This window comes from Phycodurus eques, chromosome 10, assembly GCF_024500275.1.
Source record: "Phycodurus eques isolate BA_2022a chromosome 10, UOR_Pequ_1.1, whole genome shotgun sequence".
NCBI lineage: Eukaryota > Metazoa > Chordata > Actinopteri > Syngnathiformes > Syngnathidae > Phycodurus > Phycodurus eques.
The window spans coordinates 3,504,269-3,520,960 of record NC_084534.1 but is presented as its reverse complement, the minus strand read 5'-3'; the positions used below and the strand labels follow the sequence as shown (position 1 = coordinate 3,520,960).

The following is a 16,692-nucleotide window of genomic DNA, read 5'->3' as shown; positions in this document are numbered from 1 at the left end:
TTTTTGGGGTTTTTTTTAGTGACAATTTTGCTTGGCTATATGCTGGATGGGTTCTGGGTTTGAGTACCTCTTGAAGTAGTCCACAGCAGGGTTTATGCTCTTCCTCTTGGCAGAGGGACCCCTGACACTTGTGCTGGCAATGTACAGGTTGTGGTCTGGTGGGACAACGTCTGGGTCCGCCACATCATCAACTTCCTCCTCGTCATCTTTGCTGATGGCAGGGTGGGCTGGCACAACCACAGTCCTCCACCTCTGATAAACAATTAGATTAGATTAGGTTAAACCTCATCGTACTTTATTGGACTCTTTCACTGGGTGTGGGGTCACGCACTTACTGCGACAAATAACTAATGAACATGCAAATCGCTTGTGTATCCCCTCACTTATACTCTTGTCCTGTAGGCTTTTATAATTCACATTATTAATGCGACCACACTTCAGTTGTACAGTCGGGTTCACGACCCTTGTCCTGCATGCTGCTTCTCCTGTCCTTGACCTGTTCTATCTTGTCCTGTCCTTTCCTCACAAGGTGTACCACTACAGCCACATGCAACACTAGTATTTAATGTTTCATTGTTGTAGATAATGTAATGATTTACTTCTCTCATCCTGTTTACAATGAGTGCTTTGTCATTTGTTTCTCTCTCCTTTCTAGAAACTGTTCTGTTTGACTGATCAAGTCTGATTTTCAATAAAGCTCAATTATAATACCACAGCGGAATCTTGAAAACTCCACTGTGACACAGTAAAACTGTTCCGGCATGAAAGGGTTACAGCTTTTGCATTCTGCTTAGCCTAACAGCCGAACAGGACAAAAAATAAAATAAAAGAAAAACTTTAACTTGTAAACAATTCTAAATAAATAACCAGGCTATGAACTGGCTGCGATGAAGATAACCAAAACGTAAAGCCCACGCAATAAAACCTAAAAAAAAAAAGTAAAAATAAAATTTGTTTTATTCATTTATTTGTACAAAAACCGTCTAAGTAATGAATCGGGGGTATGTCTACAAATGGACATTTCTCGTCTCTCTTGCATGAGGGCGTCTGCATTTTTCTTTGTGCAATTTCACAACTTTTAACTACGCCAATGCAAACAACAAATCATCACTTAGCGTAACTATTCTTTATAAAATATGTTGATTGTCAACTTTCCGTTGTTTATTCAACAGGTCAAAAAGTCATACACTCAAATACAAAATGAGAATTTTCACGAGGAACTGCTGTCACGTCACAAGTCACATTCAGACGCTCACATGCACACTAACCATACCAACGAATTCAACCCGACAAATTTTGTAAATCAAGGCACCTTTGTACTTGCATTCACACCGACGCACAATTTGGAGTCTTCAATTATGATCCCATCCATTTTCTATACCACTTGCCCTCATCAGGGTTGTGGCTGAGCTGGAGTCTATACTAGCTGACTTTGGGTGAGAGGCAGCACACACCCACATGCCAGTCAACCACAGGGCACACATCGTCAAATAACCATTCACACTCCTATTAACTCCCATGGACAACAGATTCAAACGCAGAACCACTTGAACGTAAGGCAGACATGCTAACTACTTTACCACCAACCTGCCCATTTAAGAGTGACAGTAAAATACTTTGAGTAATAAAACAATACTGTGAGTATTAAAAATATCACTGTGTAATTATGTAAGGGCCTCGTGATTGGCGGTTGTGATGTCATCAAACATTAAGGAGGAAAGGTAAAAGGAACAGTTAAGATGAAAGTGCAAAAGGACATTTCAGTTTGAACGTCGGCTCAGATTAGGCAGTCTGGGCATGGAGTGCTTGGGGTGAATTGTAGCCGATAGCAACTCTTGTATCAATGCGCACTCTTGTTACCGCTTGAGGAAATAAAGCGACTGAAATGCATCAGCGACCATGTCATTCTTGACCATAAACACGGGCATTACAATACAATAGTATATATCAAATACAGTTCCCCATAATGATGAATTGTAGCAGTTATAAGTCACATGAGCTGAAATAAATATTTTTTTTCAAGGTATTATTTATGTTATTTTAATAATAACATAGTGCTGTTGCTGTCCAAGACATTGATATTGCAGTGATAGTAAGAGGCATGATTATCCAAAGATTGTATAATTAAAGGTCCCATCCCATCCATCCATTTTCTGTACAGCTTATGCTCACTAGGGTCGCGTGCCCAGCTCTCTTCGGGCAAGATGCGGCGGAAACCGCGAACTGGTCGCCAGCCAATCGCAGGGCACATATAAACAAACAATCATCTGCACTCACATTCACACCTATGGGCAATTTAGAGTTTTCAATTAACCTACCATGCATGTTTTTGAGCTGTGGGAGGAAACCGGAGTACCCGAAGAAAACCCACGCAGGCACGGGGAGAACATACAGACACACACAGGTGTGGACAGGTGGGATTTGATCCCCGGTCCTCAGAACTGTGAGGCAGATGTGCTAACCAGTCGTCCACTGTGCCACCACAATTTAAGGTCCCATGCCATTAAAATGTAATTTTTTCTACTGTTTTTATGCATAACAGAGGTCAAAAGCATATGCATTGAAATTGATGATTTAGTGACATAGTTTAATTAATAGTTCAGTCAATATTCAAGCACCAGGGTGGCTGTGGATCAGTAGGTAGAGCGGGTTGTCCAGTGACCGAAGGGTAACTGGTTCAAATCCCGGCTCTGACTGTCCGCATGACGAAGTGTCCTTGGGCAAGACACTGAACCCTATTTTGCTCCCAGTGGGCCTGGCAGCGCCCTGCATGGCCGCAGCCGCCCATTGGTATGGGTGAATGTGAGGCTTTGTAAAGCACTTTGGGCACTGTAATAGTGTAGATAAGTGCTATATACAGAAAGTGCAGTCCATTTACCTGCACACTTTGTGGTGAGTACCCACCCACTCAAATCAGCTGAACGGAAACATGGCATTTCCAGGTTTTAAGCAAGCAAGTCTCAACCGCTGCCAAGCCATACAAATATGTTCAATAAAGTATAGATATGTTGTGTTTTACAACAATACTCCACTATATTTTTCATTTAGAATGAGGTCATTGTCGCCAAAATGTACACGAGCGAGGAATGTACCATAACGGATATGTTGAAGTGAATGGGAGCAGAGGACAAGCCTAACATCAAGATATCTCCATCACTTTATATTTTCCCCCACGTCCCCTTTCAGCTCACGTTCTCTATTAGTGGGGCAACATTCCAACGCTTGGTGAATTTTGCTTCCCAATGATAGTCACATCGAAGGATCCAAACGCGACATCACCATGAACACTTGGCCGCCACAAGACGCCATGACATCGCCAAGGACAAGTCAGAGCAAAGCTGTTTTCCCTATATAAATTACAAATCACAGCGATCCAATCAGAGCACAGCCTTTTTTGCATATCAAATATTAATGAGAAATCCAATTACTAGGCGTAGAAGATCCTCAAATACCAGGTGTAAAAGACACACTAGAATAGCTTGAAAAGGGAATCCTGGGCATTTAAGACTCAAATCTTCTTACAAACACGATGAAATGACAGCAAAGATTATGAAAAATATTTTTTAAACAATTGATGGCATGGGAGCTTTAAGTATTCATTCATACTCCAATAGTATCCATCCATTGAGGTTGAACGCAAGTGAATTAGCTTTGATGTAGCTTAGCTTTCTTATATTTTCCAAGTAACATTCTCAACACTGGGTTTATGTACAGGGCGGGGCAGAAAGGACAGATGTTTTTGAAAAACTTACGAAATAAGAAATGGCAGCTGCAAACAAATTTTATTGACATCAATGTGTTCGTAGTGAAATAGCATTTGACACAATCAAGTGTAGAAAACAACATTAATCATGTGGTGTCCATTTCATTGATGCGTTTCTGAAGGCGTTGATGGAAGTTGGCTTCCACTCTCTCCAACATGGGCGACTTTCACGCAAATGGCTTCCTTCAACCGGTCCATTGCACAGGGACTATGCACATACACACGTGCCTACATGGACAAATCGGGGGACCGAGGGGGCCGAGGAGTATCAACAAACCTGGAAATGAGGTGTTCGCCGAAAAGTGGACGGAGAATGGCCATCGATGCTCTGGCTGTGTGGGCTGTCGCCCCATCCCACTGAAATCACACACGTCGGATAGTGTTTTCCACACTTGATTGTGCCAATTGCTATTTCAATACGAACACATTGATGTCAGTAACATTTGTTTGCAGCTTCCATTTTTTCTTTTGTTAATTTGTCCAAAAAATCCGTCTTTTCTGCGCCAGCCTGTACGTACGTACCGTAAGGTAGCTGGCATCTGTTCCACACAAGCATGCACACGCACGCACACAAATGCAAATATTTGTTCTTAAATTTGTCCAATTTGTTTCTGAAATGTGCTCCTGCGCTATGTTCGTTCACAACCTGTGCTTCACCTGGGGGGCTTGGCCCCCTCTGTCTATAAAATCTAGTGATGCCTCTGGAGGGCACCGTTAATTGTACAACAGTAAATGGAAATGGTGGAGTGCTGCCATATTGAATTGAATGGATTGAAAGGAAATGACGATAGGCATCAAATCATCAGTAGTTAAGGACAGATGGTTCAAGTCCTGTGTGTAAATGTGACCAGAAGCCATTGACGTGTTTTAGCCTCACCTCGGTCTTTCTCTCCTCCCGCCACTCGGGTCGTCCCCACAGCCTCAACCTGGAGTCACAGTCTCGCCCTTTAAGTGGGAGGTGAGCTGTGGGCCGCCGCTTGGCTGCGATTGAGAGGAGGACGGCGCCGTATTTTCCGCCAACATTCACGGTGTGACACTGTGAGCTCAACAAGCGGCGACTGGCAGAAGAACTGGAGCACAGCGAACAGGGACTGAACAACTCGCCGCGTCTCAGAACCGATGCGGTTTTGCTAGCTTGGCACCGACCGAATAGAGAGGAAGAGGAGGTCGACGGAAGTTGTTTTTTTTTTTTTTTTTTTTTTTTTTTTTTTTTTTGCGTTTCTTGAGGAGTTAAGAAACGCACCGGCACTGCCTGGTGAGTGTCACTTTGATCACTACTCCACGCTTTAATTCAGCGACTTTAAACACCAATTGAAACTCATTATTTAGTGTTTAGGTGTTTGGTTTTTAGATGGGTTTCGTGACGTTTTAACACGGTCGAGCAAATGTTGTTCACGAATAAGGTAGTGCTTAAACGTGCGTGCAACATGTAACTTTCTTGTCGCGTCTTTATTTCGGCTTCTGCTCCTGGCTTTCTGCCAAAAATACGAGGCTGCCAATTCACCCCCGAAGTAGTGTTTTGGATGATGACGATGATGATGATGATGATGATGTTGTTGTTTTAGTTGACAGACGCAAATGAGTGACTTCAGTCCGCTAAAATAAAGTTCTATTTTAAAAGGCTTTTCTATTTTGATTCCTTTAGTTGTTTGTCGAATTTCGGGGTAACTGATAGGTAGTCTTATGATCAGTTCAATGCGTTGTTATAGCTCTTGAAACTTTCTTCGGCTGCATATAGTCCTTGTATGTCAGGAGTACCAGGCTCAGGGGCGTAGCACCAAATTCTGGACCTTCGTACACAAGTCCACCACTCCCGCGAGCTCCCCCCATACACAGACTGTAGTCTATCCTCATTTTTTAAATTTTTTTTATTTGTTTTATTTTTGTTGTTATTATCAGCATCAAAAATGCATTTGAGTGTGAATGGTTGGTTGTCTATATGTGCCCTCCGATTGGCTGGCAAACAGTCCAGGGTGTACCCTGCCTCTCGCCCAAAGTCGGCTGTCATAGTTTCCAGCACACCCGGGACCCTAGTGAGGATCAGCGGTACAGAGAATGCATGGAGAAATTCTTTCTATCTCTATCTGAATTTGTCCATGTGAGATTATCTCAGTGATACACATATTATTACTCCAAGATGAACTCATGCAGCTATTTGTTGAAGCATTTATTTATTTTGTTACTTATCTCATAACTTTAGTCATTTGAACAATCGAACAACAATGCTTCGCACCACTTAAAGCTCCACATTTTCTCCATCTGTAACTGGATCGTGTATACTTGTAGCACCAAGGGAACTACACTGTGCTTTGCTCTTCTGTCTACGATTCTGCCTCATCATAAATGCTTTGGATTCTGTGTTGTGGTTTAACCTTCGGTGTTTCATTTGGTTCGTTGTGTTGCCACAACTCTTTACCGTTTTTCCACAAACGTCACAAAACGCGTCTGAAATACCTCCACACATTACTCAGTTTATGGTCTGTCATTGTGTCTATGTCTGAGACTGAGTGACCGACTTTATTAAGCAGCGTAGCATGCCTTATGCATTTACCCCAAAATGTAGTTCCCACCAACCGCGTATCATTTAGAGCAGGTGCGTCCAAAGTGAGGGCCATTTACTGCCCACTGCACATTTTTCATTGGCTTGCCGCGCATTCAAATAATAAACCAAAAACACGGCCCGCATCAACAGGTTATGAGAAAAAGTTAAAATGTTGAAAGATAGCACACTTTTCAGTTTTAATTATTGATAAAATGAAATGAAAATTCATCGCATTATTTAAAATAAAAAAGAAAATAAATGTTAATATCTAACCCTAACCTAAACCATTTTTTTCAAAGTTGAATTATAAATATTTGTTTTTTTGTTAAAATAACTGAAACAAAAATTTAATGGTGTGTTACATCACACTATTTATTTTTATTTTTTGTAAAAAGAAATGTTGTCACATTTTCTAATTTGAAAATTATAAAAAGAAAGTTACACTATTTTTCAATGTACTAAAAAGTTACAAGATACTGGCTTTTCTTTAAATAAATGAAAATAAAAAATTGAAAAGTTCATTAATTCCCAATGAGACATTCAACAAAAGAGGTCCACATAATTCCAATTCCACATTCATAACATTCAGCTCATTCAGAACTTAAAAACAAATTCCCACGTTCCCCACATTCCGACACTACCATTCCATTTTTCAACCAAATTTCACATTCTTCCCGCATTAAAATGCCAACATCGTGTGTGGTGTTCCGCAGAGAGTAAGAGTACGCCCTGCAATCAAGAGGGCTGCTGGCTCGTATCTCCGCCCGAGCTGTAGGTGTAGAATGGCAGCCAAGCTTCTGTCAGACTGCCCCAGCGGAGCTGTGGCTACACAAGTAGCTAAACACCACCAGGCTGTGAATGAGGAATGCGTAAAATTGTAAAGCACCTTTGACTGCCCAGAAAAGTGCTATTTTAGTGTAATGTATTACCATTTTCCCACATTAAGACTTATTCTACATTATTTCCTCCTCCTTTAACATTTCTTGACTGATCCAAATTCCACAATTTTCACCCACATTTCCCCATGTTAAAATACCCACAATTTCCCACATTCTGGTGTATTCTACCTTATTCCCTCGTTCTGCAATATTTCTCGACCAATTCAAACCATTCCATCCATCCATTTTCTGAGCCGGTCATCCTCACAAAGGTTGTGGGAGTGCTGGAGCCTAACCCAGCTATCATCGGGCAGGAGGCGGGGTACACCCTGTACTGGTTGCCAGCCAATCGCAGGGCACATACAAACAAACAACCATTCACACTCACATTCACACCTACGGGCAATTTAGAGTCTTCAATTAACCTACCATGCATGTTTTTGGGATGTGGGAGGAAACCGGAGAACCCGAAGAAAACCCACGCAGGCACAGGAGAACATGCAAACTCCACACAGGCGGGGCCAGGGATTGAACCCCGGTCCTCAGAACTGTGAGGCAGATGCTCTAACCAGTTGTCCACCATGCCGCTCAAACCATTCAAACGACCAAATATTTTCCAAAAGCCTGAAATTAAATATTTGTGCATTGTTAAGTCCAGCTTCCTTATTTCTTGACCGAGTCAAACTGTTCCAATTTCAATGTGTTCAGCTCATTCACTTTATCCCATGAACTATTTATAATTGCTAAAATTCTATAGATTTTCAACATAAAGAGCCTGATATTAAAAAATGTTTACGTAATTACTTCCAGTTTGCTGATTTCTCAACCGATTCAAACTGTTCAAACTTCAACGTGCTCAGCGCATTCAAGTCATCCAATGAACTATTCCGATCCCCACAATGAACAGAAAGTGCTCCCAAAATGAACAGGAAGTACCCCAAATGGACAGAAAGTGACCTGGAAGTACCCCAAATTGAACAGGAAGTGACCTGGAAGTGCGCCAAAATGAACAGGAAGTGCCCCAGAAGTGCCCCAAAATGAACATTAAGTGACCCAAAAGGAATAGGAAGTGCCCCAAAGTAAACAGGAAGTGCCCCAAAATGACCCAATTTAAACCAGAAGTAAATTGTTCAGCACATACCCATTCCATATTTGGGGCAGAATTTCAAAAGTGACCTGTAAGTACCCCAAATTGAACAGGAAGTGACCTGGAAGTGCGCCAAAATGAACAGGAAGTGCCCCAGAAGTGCCCCAAAATGAACATTAAGTGACCCAAAAGAAATAGGAAGTGCCCCAAAGTAAACAGGAAGTGCCCCAAAATGAACCCAATTTAAACCAGAAGTAAATTGTTCAGCACATACCCATTCCATATTTGGGGCAGAATTTCAAAATAGATCCAGAAATTGAAATTCTGTTGGATTTCCCTCTCGTTTACACATTTCTTGAACGTTTCAAACTGTTCCAACTTCAACCTGTTCAGCTTTTATTCCACGTCATTCCATATCATTCTTACTCATTCGGTATCTTTTAATATCATTCTTGTTAGTGACATATAGACCATTAAGACCCCATACATCCCTTAACAAAGAACATAGGGATGTACAGTAAAATCAGTCCAATTCATTGCAGTTACTTATTGTCTTCATTATCAGTGAGGAATAGTTTTACTCAACAATGTGCTGTTGAACGTAACCACTGTGAAACAATTATTAAATAATGTATTATTGATTTAATTCACCGCTTCCTCTTTTTATTCACTCTCTCACAGTGTAGTTGTAGTACTGTATTCCCACAGTTAACGGACTCTGTCGAAGAGCAAAGCAGAGTGCCACAAGAATTGACAGCAAACAGAAGCTAATATTGGGTGCTCCTCACCACACACACACACACACACCACTTTACATTTCACCACTTCTCCCAGGTGCAATGAACCACTTTGTACTTTTCCAATGTGGCTTTTGGTAGTCTCAGATGGTGTTAATTTGATTAAAGCAACCTTATTTTATCTTAATCATTTTAATGTCTGTTTTTAAAAATGACGTTTGAATAAAATAAAATAATCTAAAAACTACAAAAGCCCAGAAACCCCCTCATCCTTGAGGCCCTGGTACGCCATTCAAATCCCCCCACGAAGCCCTGCGCAGACTGATAAGGTAATGGGGTGGATTTCAGGAGCACATACATTGATTTTTTTTTATTTGTGTGTGTGTGTGTTGTAGCTGACTTTATACGAAGCTCGGGAGTTCCTGACCTTTCATTTTGTCAATTTCATTTTGACAGTTTTTTGTTCTTTACTACCGTCTAAGTAAGTTAGTAAGTTTACAACTGAAGTAGATAACTAAAGCGCTCTACATATTAATTCATGCTTCAATTGTCTTTCCATCTATTCATTTTCCGTACCGCTTATCCTCACTAGGGTTGCGGGCGTGCTGGAACCTATCCCAGCTGACTCTGGGCGAGAGGCAGGGTACACCCTGAACTGGTCGTCAGCCATAATAATGATAATTCAGATTGTTTTTTTTAATTGCAGATTAATTTATTGCTTGTTTTTTGAAAAATAATCACATAAATTGTGAGGAGTAAAATCGCAATTACTGGTAGTTTATTTTCCCAAATCATTCAGCACTTTGTGACCACTTTTTATTTTTCTTTCTTTCTTTCTTTCTTTCTCTCTTTCTTTCTTTCTTTCTTTCTCTCTCTCTTTCTTTCTTTCTTTCTTTCACTGAAAGCAAATGCTGTGTAAAATGTCGGACAGGCTGTCTATCAGCGCCCCACATGCACGCACACGCTAAATGCGCACATGCCCCCAAACTCACACAAGATAACCTAAGGAGTGGTAGGTATTTCACCCTTGACCTCTGCCCTCATAACCTCCCTCCTACCCCATTCTTTGTTGTGAAGTTTTGTCTTTCCAGGTGAACGGGTTCATGCGGGTTGAAAGGTAACCGACTAATTGCCCCCCCGCCTCCGTGCCACCCAGACAAGCCCATTGTTTGCATGAGTGAAAATATGGTTAACTTAGTTGAAATCTTCTGTTTATATTTTTATCACATATTATCAGCGTAATAGAATAACTGCTTGAGTCATTTTTAAACATGTTTGGAAAGCAAGAACAAACAAAGAAATTCAACAAGTCCAGTTGTTTCAATTAAACCTTTGTGGATTACCATGACCTTGATGAATGATAATCGACACAAAGAAAAAAACACACATTTTAGTAAGCAAATTGATGTTTTCTTAAATTGATCTTGTGACAGTAAGTTATTAATGAATGAGGCAATTATGCTATTTGGCTAACAATAACCATGCCCTTCGTTAAATCATTTACAACTGTGTTGAGAATCCTCAAATTATAGCATGAATATAAAAAAAATGTCACATAAGGTCACACAGATGTGACACACTCATTAATGCTCTTAATTTTTGTATGATAATATCATTTTATTATTACTTAATCTTTCGTTGTGTCATATAGGAAGTTATTTGCGTTCATTTCCAAAACTTGTGTGGATATCAACATGCTAGTTTGGCATTTTGTGTGCGTGTGTGTGTGTGTGTGGGGGGGGGGGGGGGGGGGGGGGGTAGTGCAGTGCAGTGCAGTGTAGTGTACGTACCATTTGTGATGCACTGAACACCTCCATGTGGGCAGTAGAGCAGACAAAGCTTTTTTTCCCCCTCATCTCTTGTCCTGACCTCCTATATCCTTTGGACATTGTTCTCTGAATGCTATTGAACCAGGAGTCCACAGAGAACACCACAATGGAGTATAATTGTGTGTGTGTGTGCGTGCGTGTGTGTGTGTGTGTCTCCTTTAGTCCTTTTGCACAGTGTGAGGCCAAGCCAATCAAACAGAACAATGCCTTGTTCTCAGAAGCCTTGTGATCTCTTTAAATAAAACCCTCTGACTGCATTGGCTCTTTGAAAGCATCACAAGAAATGTTAAGGTTACAAACTCATGTGGTTGACTGAGTGATCAGTGCAGTGACATTTGACAACTTTATCCACGTCACATCTCTGACTAATGTCCTAGTACCACGGAGTCGGAGCGTGAATCATTCATTTGGTACCTCACATTTAAAACGATATTTCAGAATATTTATTTGTGACAACCTCTTTTTAAATCTCCGCCAAGCGAGAAGTTTCTTTTTACCCACAAAGAAGCAAAAGAAGAAGAAGATGGAGGGTTAAAATAGGGTTAAAATGTTGGTGCATCAATATAGAGTATATGTGGATAGATTATTTTTTTCCTTTTTTTCTCAATGCAGCAATATGTGTTTTAAAAGTTAATAAAATACATGTCAAATAATAATAATTCATTAATAATTAGTGGTGAACAATCAATATATGAATATACATAAACTAACAATTACAAATATCACATATTTTCGACAATAGCACGGTTTTGATGCAGCATTTCATATTGTATGCTTTGATGTTTAAGTTTTATGTTTCAGTTTTATTTAGCTTGTGATAGGTCTCTTTCCCTGCACTTGAGCCATTCTAATTTGTGCTGGATGTTGTGGTTCCTCGTGTCAAGATGCACTCATTCCCTTTCGGAGAAGCGACACTGTTGAATGTCAAGGAACAAGCTGTTTGTTTCTTTTTGAAGAAACACTCCTCTTCAATGTGTCTTTTGATTCCTGTTGCTTCGTTTTAACATTTTATTCTTCACAAGAGTTTTTTTGTTTTGTTTTGTTTGTTGCTGGGGTGAAGGAAGAGAAACAAGACAGTAGGAAAGTCACAAGAAGTGCTCACACAAACAAACATTTACACTTTGTACATGTTTGTCGAACTTATATAATATGATCAACTATTAGTGTTGCTCCAAGTACCGATACCAATACCATACCGAGGTATTGGGATGTCAAAAATGGCACGGTGCCAGTTTGTTTTAGTACTGGTAGTTTAAAAAAAAAAAACTTGCGCAACAGTGCTCAATTCATAGGGTGTCTTAAAGGCCAGTACCCAAAAAGCTGACAGTCAGCCAATGACGAACTGTCTTTTGACAAGTTGTGTGTGTGTGTGACTGTGTGGGAGCCGGGAAAATGAAATGACTTCAAACTGCCAACAAGCTCCTGCCTCCTGCAAACATGTTAGCACGCGTGACATACTGTCACCTCAGAGTCTACAGCTCAGGAGGCTATGCGAGCAAAGCCAGTGTTATATGCAGTGGATTCTCCTGTGCTGCTAGGGAAACTCTGCATTCGATGCACACGAGTCAGTGTTACCAACAGGAGATCGATAGCATCAATAGCATGAGACGACTTACCACGGGTGTGCGCCGCACGGAAGCCCAGCTTGAAGCGCTCCAGCACGGATACAAGGAAAACCACTTATTATCCAAGTGGAGCAATAAGGTCCACTTTTTGATAGACTTTACACCAATCTGATCAGCTTGATGGGTATCGGCTGATAATTAGCATTTTATGTTGATATGCTTTAACGTCATAATTCGCCGATGAATGAACAAGTCATTTAAATAGACACAATGCTCCATCTGTTGATCGGATCGGTGATCAGTTATCGGTTTTGTAAACTCGCTGATCGTGAAAAGCCTACTTTTTTAGTGTCGTGGCTCCGTACGCAATAAAAAACAGCATTGCACTAAGTGGGTGCAATGTATTGTTTGCAATGGGAGAAATCAAATGCAGGTAAAATACAATAATACTGCACAGTAAAAGCTTCAATAAAAATTTTGGAATCTTGAAATACACAGTATTAAGTATGAGTATGTATAATATAGAACTCATACATGCAAATCAGTCACCTTTCGGCGAAATTCACCGTTTTGAAGTCAAAATAGGCCATTTATGTTAATCGTATAGATCCGATGAGTTTTTCCTGGGGGTTGCTGTTGCCATCGCTGTCATCATAGGCTGTTTGCCTAGTGATACCAGGTATTATAATGGACAAGAAATTGAAGAAACAAGGGTAGTGTAGTATTTTATTTCCATGGCTGTATATATCATACATATACTGTATCTTGATGTACAATTTTATATCAATACAAACACACACATATTCATCATATGATTAATGCAGGCATTGGTCTAATTATTTAAAAAATGACATGTTAAGAATGGGCTAGTTCCATTATTACATAATTTTTGATCATAGTGTTTTTAATTAATAAAAATAAATATAAAAGTATTTGAAGTTCTTTTGTCAGTTGTCATTCCACTGCTTTTACTGATGTTTTACATTTTTGCCGTGGTATCATTTCAGCACTGGTATCGAGGTACTTTATGCAGGTATAGTATCGAAGTCAGAATTTCGGTATCGTGACACCACCACAATTAGCTACAGTATGTTCAAAAACTAGTAACAGCAGTACAAAGCAAACATTAACAAACTAGTAATCAACAATACACATAAACACAGCACTGTCAGCAACACAAGGCATACTCAAGATTCTTTTTTACAAAGGACATTTAACAGTCTTCTTTTATGTTTGCTAGGTTTCTATGCCTCACTGCTCACGAGGTTGAATATCTTTCTCCTGCTCTCCCTCATGTTTGTTTCAATAGACAAGGCACTGTTCAAGCATTTCATTAGTAGTGTGTGTGAGTGTGTGTGTGTGTTTGCGTTCGCCCGTGTGAGCAAGGATAAATATTTTCACAGCAAAATCTTCAAAAATCCTTTCTGTCTCATTACATTTAGATACAATACCTTGCTGCATTTACCTGAGACTCAATACCTGGGAGTAAAATCTTTTAAATTTGAAAAATAACAATAATAAACTGTTCTTTATAGAGAAACAATATTTTTTTTATTTTAATGAAGTACTTTAAAGGGGCTCTAAGCAGGTATCAGTTTTGTTTCTAAATATATTAAATGTGAGGATAAGCGGTAAAGAAAATGAAGGGATGTTTGAAGTGCTGAAAACATATGCAAAGACATAACAATATAGTGCTCAATTGTTGAGATATACTGTACTTTAAGCATCTTTGTCAGCATTTAAATTTTCCTGATTTTGTGGGCAGGGGTAACATACAGCCCCGTGACATCAAGGGGCTGGGGCATATACTTCCTAGCGCGAGTTCCCTCCCCCACAATATAAGTACAAAGTTCGTTTGGCTGCTCAGTTGTGTGTTAGCTGTGGTTAGCGTCCATAGCAAGCCCCATTTACCACCCCAGCTTGCAGTTAGCAAGCTAACAATGGCTACACCCTGAACATGCGTTTTTGCTGGATGCCTCAATTTTTAGAACAGCTCGGTGACTTTTTTTTTTTAAGCTCCCAAAAAACGAGGAAATAAAAAAGCGATGGATTTTTTTTAGAAATGTATTTATTTATAGATTTTTTATTTTTTTTATTTATTTTTAAAGACGATGGCGAGCTGAACATCAACACCACCACCAACTCTACAGTGCCCATTTTACGACGGATAGTTTTGTAAACTGGGGCGACATGATGCCGACTGGTTAGCACGTCTGCCTCACAGTTTCGAAGGTCCCGGGTTCAAATTTGGCCTCGCCTGTGTGGAGTTTGCATGTTCTCGCCGTGCTTACGTGAGTTTTCTCTGGGTTTCATCCCACATCCTAAAAACATGCACGGTAGGTTATTGAAGACTCAAAATTGCCCGTAGGTGTGAATGTAAGTGCGAATGGTTGTTTGTTTATAAGTGCCCTGCGGTTGGCTGGCGACCAGTTCAGGGTATACCCCGCCTCTCGCTTGCAGATAGCTGGGATAGGCTCCAGTACGCCCGCAACCCTAGTGAGGAGAAGCAGTACGGAAGATGAATGAATGAATGAGTTTTGTAAACTTTCACCAGAGACAACATGGCTTTGTGGGTAACTTGATACTAGTAAATGGGGCAGTGCCGACTGTCTAACTACCTGGGCTTCCTTCCGTCGTCATCAGGTGCCATGTTCGGCTGTGACATTATGTCACCAATAACGAGGGTAAGTCGACTTGTGTGCTTATTTTTATGATTATAGTCCACAATAAGCATTCAATTTTGAAGTCGAGCCTCCTAATGCGAGTTTACATCGTATAAGCTATGAACCCCTCAGTATGTTTGATTCCTTTTGGCGCATCCATTCGACACGCCCACGGCGTCTGAGAGCTGAGAGGTGGCCCTTATTATTCAAGTTTTAAAACCTGATTTGATATACTTAACGATTTGTTTTATTCATTCAAATTTGGCAGGCTTGTTAACGGTACTCTTCTCTGGGGGGGGCCTGCTTAGTGCCAGTGCTGACCGTCACTGGTCAGCTTCTTCAGAAACGCAGCCAAAGACAGGCCAAACTTATGATAAATGCTGTCATATATTCAAATTTAGCTGGCATAGGTTTTCCGTCACGATGTGGTTGACCAAATTAAATACGAGTTCATGAGACTGGCAAGAGGCGCCACGAGAAGGAGCTGCATACACGCCTCTGCCTATGTGAAATCGCTCCCTTTCAGCACAAAATCATTGTTAGCGGAGGCTGACATACTGCTGCTTTGCTCTTAGACATATTGTGGCTTGACCGTATACATGTATTTACTTGTCTTTTGCAATGTTGTGACATTATGCTTTTGTCGTTCCGTCAGCATTGTTATTTAATAATCCATGATTAAATTGTACTAAAATTCGATTAAGTCTTCCAAACCTAGACCTATGCTACCATCATAGGGTCAATAAAGCTCCAAATAGAGCAACAAACAATATTTATCAAAAGCTGTAAATCTGTTTAGAAGTGTAAAGAATGGAAGCATTTTTTCATACTGCCCTGATTTTTTCATCTCACCGTTTGAATGTGTTTTACTCCATTGAAAAAGCAGCAACTAATTTTGGTCTTTGCATGATTGGATTGAATGTTCATGTGAGCGTGAAGGTGTGCATCCTCAAAATACAAGCTTCTACAGGACTAAGGTGTGTTTCATTAAACCAGCGTTGAAAGGAAAACTTTTGTTGGGAAGTATTTTGTGGTTGCTGTTGTTTGTATATGAAGCTTAACTGCGTTCTCTTTTTACACTGTTCCCATAATGCTCATCACTTTCATTATTTATATGATAGACATGTTTTTGCAGATGTACACTATGTGCTTTAAACACACAGTGGCCACTGCATTAGGTACACCTGCATCCTTTACAAGGATAACAATGCTCAGTTTTGATGCAGCTCGTATTGAGCATTATGGTGTTGAGAAAAACATGTATTTTTTTTATATATTAAGTGTACCTCGTTAATTGTTTGTTAATCATATATTCTTTTAAATGCCACTCAATTAAATAATAATCACATGCTTGAGAAGTGTTTCAAAATAGCTGCAGCAGAATGTAGGTTTGGTAAGTAATCTAATTTGTGGTATCGTCCAATGGTCTATGATGCTGGTTCCCTCTCGTTGGTGCACTGGTTTGCCCACTTTACAGCTCACAGTAGTTCCTCTGGAAGCAGATATGGATTTCTCTCCATGTCTGATGTATAGTATGTATTTTCATTGTCAATCTAATTTAATTGAAGCACATTGTCAAGCTGTCTCTCCTAAAAACAAAGACCTTTCCAATGAACTGCCATGAACAG

General features: G+C 40.2%; 1 protein-coding gene across 5 annotated transcripts in view; it reads left to right on the top strand.

Moving 5' to 3' along the window:
- The first annotated feature begins 4,952 nt into the window (after window positions 1-4,952).
- LOC133408984 (transcription factor SOX-13-like) overlaps window positions 4,953-16,692 on the top strand; it is a 66,773-nt gene continuing 55,033 nt past the window's right edge. For 4 of the 5 annotated variants that reach the window (XM_061688436.1, XM_061688435.1, XM_061688437.1 and 1 more), the window contains exon 1: window positions 4,953-5,018. The gene's annotated coding sequence lies outside the window, so the exon portion shown is untranslated. The remainder of the gene's footprint in view (window positions 5,019-16,692) is intronic. The other variant, XM_061688438.1, reaches the window with a different exon arrangement.